Consider the following 13,348-nt stretch of genomic DNA (forward strand, 5'->3'; position numbering starts at 1 on the left):
GGGGGCCTGCAGTTCCAGAGATATGCGGGGGTGGCGTGTATGTGTGTGTGGGTGTGTGGATGTGTGTATACGTGCATGTGTCTGTGTGTGTGGCTGTGTGTGTGTGCACAGGCATGTGTGTGTAGCCTTTCGGCTTCTCCCTGGATGTGCTAATGTGATAATTGAGTATTCCAAGTTCTGCCTGCAACTGTGTCACTGCACACACACACACACACACACACAGACACATGCACGTATACACACATCCACACACCCACACACACATACACGCCACCCCCGCATATCTCTGGAACTGCAGGCCCCCTGCTGAGAAGCTCAAACACACCAACTGATGGTGGGGGCTGGTGGTGGTGTTGTGGGCTGGAGGAAGAGGGGAGGGCTGTTGGGTTGTGGAGAAGCATGAGGCTGGTGAGTGACATTGAGACCAAGGTTAAACACAAACCACTCGTTCTGTTCTGCTACAGACCATGTTCAGACTGGCAGTAGCACTGCGTCACAGATCGCAGCCTCCTCATTCATTGCTTTAGCACAGCAAACGTGATGCCGTTCAAGGCTCTGACAATATAGTTGATATCGATTCAACCTCTGAGGCATCGTAACGCAACGTCTTCCAACAACACAGCGTTAGCCAATTAAAATCTGAGCATGTGACCATTCCAGGTAGATCACGCTGTAGTGTGTAGCTCGTAGGATTGTGCTAATTCTACTGTTTACCCGGCAAACAGGCAACTTTCCAGAGCCAGAAGCTTTAGATTGTAGTAAGCACAAACGCAGCCTGCTCAGGCTGGCAGTACTCGCAAAACAACAAATCAAAACATCAAACATGAAATTTGGCATACAAGTAAAATGGCAGGGTTTTGGCTATAAGGAAGCACTGACACAGTGTGTAAAGGCTGTAAGCTGAACGTGATGAAACTTTTGCACAGTCTTGTTCAGCACCTTCCAAAAACATCACTTGCAATTGTTAACAATGTTATATTACTTGTGGCTATGCATTGTTACACTTTACAGGGATACTTGTTTATACAGCTGAACTGGGATATTTTTCTGTGTTAAAAGAAAACTTTGGAATTTTTCAAACCGGACCCTTTTTCTCCTCTCTTTGTGTCAAGTAACTAATGGAAACAACAGTTTTTAAAATTGGTCCAATATTGAGCGAAAGTGCTGCAGCCAGCAGCTGTGAGATGGGCCGCAATGTAATCTTGGGGCAATATAGCACACCGTCAATGTATGTCCACTAAAATTGCCTTTTTCTGCCACGGACAGGTTCAGATGATTTTTTTTAAGTGTCTGAAAAAGACATTAAACATTTGTCTTTATCTCTCTCTTGATCCAGTCTGTTTGTTATTATGTCTGACCAAGTCTTGCTCAAGAAGAAGTCTTGTTCTGAAGTCTCACAAGTTGAGTTGTTGCAGGCAGACAATAACAAACAGACTGTTTCAAGCAAAGGGTGAGGAATTCTTTGTATGGATCCTTTCCAAAATGTTTCCAGACCTTAATAATAACACCCTGAGCCTAACAGTGGCAAAAACAAGCCCTTTTAGTGGAAACACAGTACATTGACAGTACACTTTTGCAACAAGGATTACATTGCAGCCCATTTCACGGCAGTTGGCAACAGTCTTCTTGCAAATCTCATTAGGCACAATATAGTGTCCTGGTTGAATAACACAAAAATGTTTAGGTGTTGTGGTCTATTCGTGCAGTGGCTCTGGAAGTATGTAGGGTCTTGCCATAGCTGACATGCATGTCCTCAAAAATAACTAGTGCATAGCTTGTGGGGCTTACGTAGAAACTGCATAAGCAGGGATCAGTCTGTTTGGGCATGCTTTTCTCCAACAATTTTCTGGCATCAAAATAGTTTGTTGATTCTGAAGCCCAGCTACTGCATGTTTAATAATACTATGAAAATATGTTTTTATATGATCTTGTACAATCAGTGCAAAACTTCCAACCAACTGTTGCTCTCTATTACAAATTAAATGGGCATAAGGAATACACAGCACTGCCTGATAATGCATAACAATATACTGCAGAGGTGGTAAGATAATGAATTGGTTACATTCTACTCTGCATAAATGCATTGGCTGTAAGGAATCATGGTATCAGACAGACACCATATTATTTGATCACACACCCACTCAAGGAGAACCACTGCCATGATTAACAAATACAGTTCAAACAAGAGTCTATCTAAATCCAAGCAATAATAAGTTAGCAGAGTACAGGAATCATTAGAAAACACGCAAGAGCACCAAATCAAATAAAGTGCAAAGTTAAAAAAGTGTGCAGACAAGGATCGCAATGACAAAAGACATAATCTGCACCTTTTTGATTCAACAATGATTTGCCATTACCGTCTGAGGTTTTGTTCGCTACAATGTCTGTGCTCAGTTTCATTGCTGTTAAGGAAGTATGTGGTCTATTACACGCTTCAGAAATACCACAATCATGGCAATCACAGTTATGAGTGTGGAAATGATAGCTGATAAAATATCTCAATAACCACAGTCAGGCTTCCTGATGTTGTTTCAGTGTTCACAGACAGCGACAAAAGGTTTTGTTACTGTAACTCACACAGAGCACACCTGATAAAAACAGGAGTCAGATGATTGTATTCAGCACTAGAAACACAAGATTAAGTTTTTTAACTACTACAGAGATTGTTAAAATCAGCTTTTTTTTAGCCTGAAGAAAAAGTCTGATAAATAGATCATTTTTGTCATTGAGGGTATAATTTAACAACTGTGCTGTCCACCTAAAGGTCATCATTTATTTTCCGCCTCAGTCTGGAAAAGAAACAGTTTGGTTTCCTCTTATTTTCCCACAGGGGAGTGGGACTGAGAGACAATTCAGAATTCAGAAATATCAAAGTCAATATTGTTACTTTTTCTAATTTCTGCATCCCACCTCTTTTGAAGCATTGCTGAACTGAGGCGGTATCATAGGGGCCCTGCCTTTCAATTAGTTATTCATACTGTTACAAGAGAGAAAACCCAGAAAACAAACAGGGGCCTAATGCTAATGTTAATCCCTTCCTCCACAAGGAAACACTAAGGACAAGGGACAGTGAGAACCAAAGATCGTTATCCTGGATAGATGTAAACTCCTAGTAAAAGCAGCGGTAGGTATAGCGACAATAAACGGCTAATAGACACAACACAATTTACAGGAATCGTTTCTTTGTGTCATGATAGTGACTTCATTTGTACTTTCCCCAACAATATGTAACATGTGAGCAAAAATGTATATTCATAATATATTCAAAATTCATATATTCCTGAATATTTCAGGCTTCATTGTTGAGATTTTTGAAAACCCCATACAGATTTCAGACGACACAGCAAACAGCAGAGGTTTAAATTCACAGCTTACAAAGTATTGACAGCTTCCCCTTCCTGCTTCTACAGCTGTAAGACTAAAAAGCACATAGTCTTGGTTTAGTGATGGTGAATTACTGCTCAGTGTCAGCTTGGCTCGCTGTCAGCTGATACGCTGTAAGAGGTGTGTCTATTTTAAGTCTAGTGGCTGGCCTATCAGAGAGACCCATTACTATCTTGAAAGAAAGTGTTGTGTGTGCGTGTCTGTGCACTTGTGTGTGTGTGTGTGCTTTGCCATGTGTGTGACTTCAGTGTGTCTCAGCTGAGGTGTTGGTATGATACTTTGACTCCACTGGTATGCTGTATAAAAAGAGAGGGAGAGGGAGAGGAGAAATGTGGAAGTGATGGGAACAAACAGACATAAAGCTAATGAGCAGACAGAGAGGCATGTTTGGGGGGTAATGAGCGCCCTGGAGTGTGAGATATGTGTGAGTAATGAGGACGTCATAATATGTGTGGGCCTTATCGGACACATTATGTGGACATTATAAATTCAGGGGGTGATTCTGTCGTTCTTTAATTGCCTTCCTGATTGTCATCGTGATCTTTTTTTTTCTGTGTGTGTGTGTGTTTTCACAAACTGTATCTCTTACTGTTTATATCAGATGTACTGATCCCTGTGGATGAATTTATCCTGTGTTTTTGGGGTTTTTTTTTTTGCCTTAATAACCATTTTGCTAGTGCCTGGGAACCAACTCTGGCCAAAATAGTAATTTTGTTGCCATTTGATGTGGCAATTTGCCTGAAATCATTATTACCAACCAATCAATCAACAGATCACATGTAAATTTGGTTGGTTATTATTTTTAACATCCTTCTATTTTTGACAGTCCTATATGGCATGTTTTTGAGGATGCCACTTTGGGCTCTTGCGATTAAAAAAAGTTGAATCTGGCTCAACTTTTGCTGCAACGCAGAACCAGTGAGCAGTGTCATCCATCATGGTGCTGGGCCATCCAGTGTTTAATGCGCAACCACACATTCATGGCAGATTACTTTGTAACCCACTTTTGTTATTAAATCATCACAACATTCTGGTATCTGACAGAACCAGTGTTGGGGGGTGAGCCCTAGGAATGCCGCCCAGCTATGCTTCCAATTTTTCCAAGTGACCACCCGCAGAATTGCAGCCAAAAAAATCCACTACTGTAAAAGAGGCGTCAGTGAAACTGTTGAAAGGTAACTGCAAACACAATGAATAAAGACTCTTCCTATTATGATTTATTCCATGTTTTACATTTGTAAATTTTTCCCCATGCTGAGAAATGCAATTTAAAAATTTGCCATCTCACCACATTTTAAAGTCTATGAGCTGAGTGAAAACTTTTAGCCAGAGCCCGCAGGGGAAGCATAACCCGGAAGTAAACCCAGAGGCTAGAAACTTTTATGGCATATGTTCCACAAGAGCAGTTCTCCTTGAAATGAAAAGGTGATATGTTAGCATATGTATGGTTTAATTCTTTATTTTTAACTTGCAAAAGTGCGTCTTTGGCATTAACGAGTAGTGTAAGGTATTACTTTCAATATGGAGTACAGAAATAAAGTAATTTATTAGTAAGAAGTAGTTTGTTATACATTATTTTGTCTTAATTTTCGGCCCAAAAACTGCAAAAAACATTCTCCCACAGCCTCATGCTGTTGCAATATCTGGTAAAACAGAAGTGGACTCGGAGCAAGTCGGGGGATACAGCACCAGCTTAGGTGCTACTGCACAGTGGAAACTGAGAATCAAAGTTGCTATAAGTTCAGAAAATTCTAAATTTTAATCAAAAATTCAAGTTGCAGTAAAATATAAGGAAAAGCACAGGCATTAGGGGAAATGAAGAGCGAAATCCTAACAGTGAGAGAAAGGTAAGAAAGTAAAGATGGAGGAGTGGAGTTCAGTTTATATATTTTCCTTTGTTACCAGGAAAAATGTACTTACTTATTCCAGACACATATCTTTGTATTGTTTGTGTCCATGGAAGTTAGCAAGTGATTGACAACAAAACCTGCACTGATCTCAGCATTTTCATGATTCAGCACTTCTTCGAATAAAAGTGTAGATGAATTGTTTGTGCGTGAGTCTGTGTTACAGCTTTCTCTCTCTCTCTCTCTCACTCGCTTTTGTTATCTTGAAAAATGGTACAACATAAAAAGGTTCTGCCCCAACACTTTGCTCCCCTTTTATGCTTTTGGTCTTCAATCTCCTCTTTCTTCCTGGGACTCTCCTTCCTCCTCTGCGCTGTAAAAAGTGTCCACCTGAACAAATAATTTCATCTCTAAATAAATGTTCACTGCACTGGAGGGTGACATGCTCGCTGGCGTGTGTAGTGTGCAATTTTCCTCACAGGGGTTCACTCGGGAGCTTGGTAAAACACGCCTTTCTCGTAAGAGGCATTAGGACTTTTCGACCACAGAGGAACTAATAACATTATAAAGGCTGGTTGCATTATTGTTTAAGCCACAGGAGCATTGGAAATGTTAATGCTTGCGCAAAAGTAGGGTTTATTTTAGTTTCTAGTACGGACTATGAGGTGTTTATGTTTTTTTTTTATTCTTGGCATATCCTTACATTGTATCTCCAGATCCCCATGGGATGAATATAGCACTCTTATTTTTCTGTCATTTATCTTACCGGATGCATAGAGAGATATTTGCAAACATAAAGTCTTGAATAAGACTGCAACTGTAGTAATTTGTCTCCTAGTGGTTACAAAATTGATAAACACTGCTGCAAATATGGATATTTATAGCGCTGCAGTATATTCTCTATTTCTTGTTTTTCTTGCCGTCTCAGCCTAGAGCAGCTACAGATTAGTTTTATTATTTTAGCTTTATTGCAATGTGTAAAGTTTATTACCTTATTTTTTTTTATATCGATCAATTTTCATAGACTTTTAGTTTTTTTTATTTATGAGTGTAATGCTTTTTTCTGTCCACTTGTCTAATTGGCTGATAAATCAAAGCTGCAGAGATGGTGTAATTTAATTGTGGTGGCTCACAGGAGCTGAGCGGCGCCTTTAAGCTGTGAGGCTTCTCTGTGCATGTCCACCTTTGTTTATGGGTTTAAATGTGTGTGTGTGTGTGTGTGTGTGTGTGTGTGTGTGTGTGTTAGATTTCAACTTTACCTTAATACAGCATAAAAAAGTCAGATTGAAGTAAGAGAAGAATAAACTGAGACAGCACAGCCAGACTGGAGTTAAGAGGGTTTTCTTTTAACACCATAAGCCTTTTACACAAATTTTGACATGTCACCGCAGGAAGAGCACAAGTGTAAATAATAAAATGAATGATGGTCAGTTTCATGGTTCTGTTATTGTGCATTTTGTCTGTTCATGTATGTGTTCACATACACATCGGGGTTAAGCCCAATAATTCTCTGCTGTCAATTAAATGAACTGTAAAAAGAAATACAGTGCAGCCTGGGGGCTCGAAAAATATGAACAAGCAACTGTGAAATTAAACATTGGTAGAAAAGAATTGAGGTCCTCTAAACAAGGTAATTGCAGGTGACTCAAGAAAGAAAGAGTGAGCCATATGTTGAAATTATTTCTTCTGAATGATGAGGGATTTCTCATCCACACTGAGATGAATTGTGGCTTTCTGGTAAATGCAAAGAGTTTGCTTATTATGAATATACAATAATTTGCAACTGAACTTCAGTTGTGATATCTCATTGCAGTTCAAGGTACATTTTTGTACAAGCGACTCTCAAAATGATACAATTATGTTTTATCATCAGGTGTACTGGATAGGATGATTTAACTTGTGCTAGAAAAAATGAATCTTTCACTCACTTCCCCAGACTGAGGTCCCTTTACGCATTATGAAGAGGCTGCAGCCACCTATTTTAATGATTTGCATTTTATACAGTAGCAAAAGCCATCACTCAGCTCCTTATGTCTAATTTGTCAGAAAAAAGTGTGTATAAACACCATAGAAAAATCAAGGTGATTTATGTGCTTATTACAGCTGACCTTTACCCGAGTAGTTTTCATGGCCATAGTGTATTGCTACGTGTTATCTATCAAGTGCCACAATGGCTATCTGTGAAAAATCATTTTAAACCTTCTTCACCAAAGAAAACAAATAATAATCCCGGCAAGCTTGCAGTAAAACTCAAAACTGTGTGCGAGAAATTTGGAGCCTTTTTGATCACAGTCTGTATTTAGGACCTTAAACGTAAACGGACACTCAGATATGTTTCCCTCTTAAAGCCATCATCTCTGTTTTTTTATGATTTGTAAATTCATTAAATAACTATACTGCAGAGGAGTGGACTCGAGTCACATGACTTGGACTTCAGTCGCAAATTTGATCATTTTAAACTGGACTTCAACACCAGTGACTTGTGACTTCTGATATACAAGTCCAAAGAAAAAGTATATTTGAAAAAGTATATTATTTTGAAGTGTACAGCAGATCAATTCATTTCACTTCATTCCCTAAATTCACTGACATTAAGGCTATGCACTACCTGCAAGCCAACACTTCTTTTCTTAGATCCACTTTGTTTGAATCAATCCAACAGCATCCAGTCAAGGTGCAATGACAAACTGATGACTGAGCACCAGAATAAAATAATGATACCAAAGAAGAACCACATGGTGACCGTCAAAAAACATATTTCAGTTTGCATAGAGTGCAGGCCATAAATTACAGACAGAAATACAACAATGTCAAACAAGCTCACAAACTTTCAAATTTAAAAAAGCCTTCATAATTTTTGTGAATGTAATTGAATATTTCTCCGTTGTAAAATGGCATTTACAGTTATAGTTGGTGGAATGCATTATGACGTGTTTCGGACTCAAAACTTAAATTTAAGGACTTGGGACTTGATTAGGGACTTGATAGCAAAGACTTGACACACTTGACACACAACGACTTGGTCCAACCTCTGTTTTATTATAATGTATATGCTACAGTGCAGATGAGTTCATAGCATCTATAAAGTGGAGCAAGACTATTAAGAAAGTCTGGTATGTATTTTGGTTGATTTTGTGTGTTGGTTATCTTGGTGAAAAAGAAATTGCTGCCTATGTTGCAGTGTTTAAAAAAGCTGTTGTTTAGAGTTGAAGAAATAAAAAACTTTCTCATCAATTAACACACAAAAGTAATTACATCCCTATGTAACATTTAGTTGACAACAAGTCTGCAAAGTCAACGTAGCAACAAATTGGTGGATTTAGGAACGGCGCCTACACAATTAACGCCGTATGTGTTGCCGTTCCAAAGCTTCTGTGTCTCTTATTAGCTTGTTTTTCTCTCAACAACCTCCTTTTTTATTCAGCTCTCACTCATTCAGTCTATCCTGGCTCATGTCCATCGTGCGCTCAGTCTCCTCACCTAGCAGCTGATGCAAATAACTCTCTGCAGAGTCCTCCAGCCAACTGAGACTATCGCCGGGACACCTGAGTGTGTTTGAGTGTGTCAGGTGTGGCAGTGCCAGCCTAGCCAAACCGACCTGATAGATTCGGACTGAATCCGGGAGGGAGAGAATGTGTTTGTGTTTGGTCAAGCGCGTCTAAAGGGTTAATCTTTAGTCTTGGCATGACACTGCCTGGGAAACAGCGGAGTGGGGTCAGGTGTGCTACTTCCCGCCTAGCTAGCTAACCTGGCCGGGGAACGTGTGTGTGCATATGTGTGTGAGTCAGCTGTGGTAGCTGACCTGAGAATTTGGGGATTAGCTTGGATTTATCTGGAGCAGTTAGTGTTTACAGCATGGGGTTGACAGATGATGACAAAATGGCAGGTCAGACCGTGTCAGCCCGTCGATGACCGTGAAGACGAGGCAGAATAACCATATTTTGCGCTGCTGCTTGAGGCTCACCAGATGAATCATGTTTCCACTGAAGATAGACGAACATGGCTGCTGCGTGATGCTGTACGCCGGCCCACCAGAGTTTATTCCACAACACGGTGATGGAACAAAGGTGTAGCCTGAAGTTACTGTGTGTGCATGTGTGTGTCTGACAGACCGCAGCGCCTGTAAGATAACAAGTCTTTTTGTTCCTCTTTCTGTTTAGCTGCCCAGTTTGCAACCTGCAGCTCTGTTGCTTTATCTCTTTATCTTTCCCTTTGTTTCTCTTTCTCTCTTTTTGACACACACACACACACACACACACACACACACACACACGATTTGAGAAATTTTACTCATGTTGTCCTCTTTCCAAAACAAACTGTATTTACAAACTGATTTTTTTCAATCGGCAAAAAAGGAATCCACCCAACTTTAATCTATATGATGAGTAAAAAACCATGGCCTAGTAAGAATTACCACCATCATTTAGCCCACTAATATGTGTATTTCTCTGTGTGTGTGAATATCTATGTATGTTTGTGCGTACTTGTGTGTGCACTAAATCCTGGATAATCTGACTGTACTCTCTCACTGTGCTGTTGGCAGCACATCTGGACTGACACAGAAACTCGAGGGACAATCCACCCTGAAACTCTTGGCCAGATATGCTGGTTTTCACAGTCCCCACGGACAGTCGAATATAAATGATGTGGAGTCTGTTTTGGAAATAATGATGAAACATTGATATGAATGGCAGTGTGATGATTGGATTTTTTTCAACTGTTTATAGCGAAACTTTGCAGAGTCAGCTTTACTGGATTTATCCTTTACCATGTATGCAGTTACACACTAGAAAATGGACGCACAAAAACATACCACACATACACCAACAAACACATTTCTTCAACAAAATCTATAGAGTTGTAAAACATGCTGCCACACACACTCTACAAAATTGCCAGTTCCTAAAAAGTGTGATCATGTTGAATGGATAGTTTGTATTTGTTGAGATACATTTGTATGAGCTCCTCACTCCTAGAGCTGCAACTAACAATTATTTTTATTGTTGTAAATCTTTCAATTATTTTCTCAATTACTCAATTGGTTGTTTGGTCAGAAAAAAAAATGTCAGAAAGTGTTTCACAAAGCCTGAGATGACATCATCAAATGTCTTGTTTTGTCCACAAATCAGCGATATTCAGTTTATTGTCACAGAGGAGAAAAGAAACTAGAAAATATTCACATTTAAGAAGCTGGAATCAGAGACTGTGGACTTTTTTTTTTTTTTTTTACTTAAAATTACTCTATTAATGAATCAATTGTCAAATTAGTTGCCAATTAATTAAAAGCTGACAACTTAATGATTAACTGATAAATTGTTGCAGGTACACTCAGTATGGTCAGCATGAACTTGGTTCAGATTTCGCAGATTTTTTGGCCAGCCTGTGATTAGTCAGAACATCGTGATCTGTAGCATAAAAGGGTGTAAAACAAACAAACAAAAAAATATGGGTCGCAACCCAGCATGGAATATTATATTGTAATTATCCACAATACACTGCTCAGGGACTACTTTCTGTGTGCCAATGAATTGCCATGCAGCTTTGTCTCATATTGTACTGCCTAAAAGCTGTTGGATGGAGAAGCTGAGCTACAACATTTTGTGATCTTAAACAGTATTTGTGCAAACCTCGTATCGCCACATTTCACAATTTTCTTTTTTTTCAGAAATTAATTCTACTGGTTCCCCTTTACGTCTATCAATTCTCAACCAATGATGTATTTGAAACAGCTTGTGACTTAACCTCCTATCTTGATTGAATCCTTCCTAAAAAATAGCAATTTTGGAGATAGCAGTGATATATTAGACCAAAGCAGCTGCAGTATACAGTAATAATAATATCTAATAGTATTGATGCACTAATATGTGGATATCATCAAAATAGTTCAGTTTAAACTGATTTTGATCTGGATTTCAAAGTCAATACTCAGTATTCACTTGGCCCTAATAAAGAAAATTGAAAAATGGAGGAAAGACTCAAAATGTAACTTTTTCAAATCAATATTTAACCTGGATTATCCATGTTTACCTTTAAAAAAATGGAAGAAATAATGGATTCCTTAACTTTTTTAAAGTGAAACCCAAAATAAAGTGCCCTAAGAGCACTGACTGTACTCTATCTTCTCGTCTGAGACAAAGTGCTTTTCTGGCTTTATTTTATAAAAACTTTCCAAGTCTACGTCACCTTTATACAGAATTTGAAAAGTGGAAAGGGTTCAAAAGTGAACCTGGTCCATCCGAGATCTTTTAAGACAACTTTATGTCAAAAAATCCATCAGATAAGCTGCTGAACTCTCCAAGAGGACAATATGATGTCTGTGTTTCTCCTGTCTGAAATCCTCTCCCACAGACACAGGTGCAAACTGAGAGCTAGTGTTTGGGTGTATGTGTGTGTGTGTGTGTGTGTATGTATGTGTGTGTGTGTGTGTGTGTGTGTGTGTGTGTGTGTGTGTGTGGAGCTGGGGGCTGCTGTGGGAGAAAGTGGCACAGGTGGCACGGAGCCCCGGCAGTGCCGAGGGCATCGGATCGGCATGTGGCGCCCAGCCAACCACACACAACATATGCCAAGGGGGAGGGGAGGGAGAGAGAGAGAGAGAGAGAGAGAGAGAGAGAGAGAGAGAGAGAGAGAGAGAGAGAGTGTTTTTCTAACTACCACATGGGTCCACAGGTCTCCTGTCTTGCACCATATGCTGTCAGCATGTCTGTCTACCTGTCTGTCTGTCCCCCTGCCTGTCTGCCAACAGAACAAAGTGCTGTCAATGGTCAAACTGTCAGTGCCAAGATGATGGGCGTGTGATGCGACTGGGGCATCCTCTGCCTAAGCCCCGAACATCCAGAGCACACACACACACACAAACACTCCATAACACACATGCAGACCTACACCCGAGTGTGAACACAAATGCCCACATGAGCGCAGTGCCAGCTTGTGTCATTATCATATTCATCAATTATGTAAACAGTTATGTGAACAGAGCAGTAACACACACACACACAAGTACACACACACACATTCCCCAAAACACATGCATTTTAATGAACTGCCGTTGGGCTAGACATGACCTCCGCATTGCCTCTACACACACATAAACACACACAAACAAACACACAGGTGTTTGACAGTGCATAGCTGAGGGGAGAAAGTGTGTGTTTTTGTTTGAATACGGACAAGGGTTCTTACTGTGAGCATGAGTGTGTGTTGTGCATCTGTAATATGTTGTGTGGAATATTTATGACTGAAAGCAATAAATCAACTTGTTATGTATCTGTAAGGCAATAAAAGTTTGTAGTAAAATCTTAGGAAAGTGTGCATGTGTCAGTGTATGAATGAGTATCTGGTATTGCTTTTTTCATTCTCCTGCTTGTGCATCGGAACCTGCTCCTTTTTCTGATGGATGACTTTTTATTTGCTCATATTTGCAAATATTTGACAGAAAGCGTAGAAAAACAAAACAAAACAGTGTGATAACTTTTAAGTGGAAACAGACAACTTTTAAACTTTACCCACAATTAGCATTTCCAAATGTTCATATTTTTTGAGCCACTTTCGGAAAGACAGCCCCATCACCTTAAGATTTCCTCAGAGCCTAGTTACAGGGCTGCTTTTCTTTTGCTGCGTTTAATTTTACAGTTACATTGGTGTGTACACCGTCCGCTATTTCCATTACTGTGGATATTAACTGAAAAGAATTTACAGTGACACTCTTGGTCAACTGCAGGTATCAACCAGGGAAAACAAAAGCGCTATCGTTAGTGCAATCGTTGACACACTTGCTTTGTGCCATGAATTGAGATTGTTCCCCTTGGCAGACAGAGTTGCGTATCAAAAGCAAGGCTTACAGGGATCCGATCCAAACTTGGGATGCACAGATTGTGAAATTTGGAACAGATACTGAATCAGTGTTAAAAATAACAATTTCGGTTGAAAGCCGATACTGATAGTTATGTTTTTTGCTGTTTCTTTATCACACAGTGCGCCACTTTGTCCAAATATTAATGATAGTGGCAATAGAACATCTGCACACTCAAATCCATGCAAAAGTCATGTTTACTATGCAAGCTTTCGGCCAGAGACCTTCTTCATGGCTTAAAAGGTGTTATGCCCTGAAGAAGGTCTCT

The sequence above is a fragment of the Plectropomus leopardus genome, chromosome 7, assembly GCF_008729295.1.
Source record: "Plectropomus leopardus isolate mb chromosome 7, YSFRI_Pleo_2.0, whole genome shotgun sequence".
Lineage (NCBI taxonomy): Eukaryota > Metazoa > Chordata > Actinopteri > Perciformes > Serranidae > Plectropomus > Plectropomus leopardus.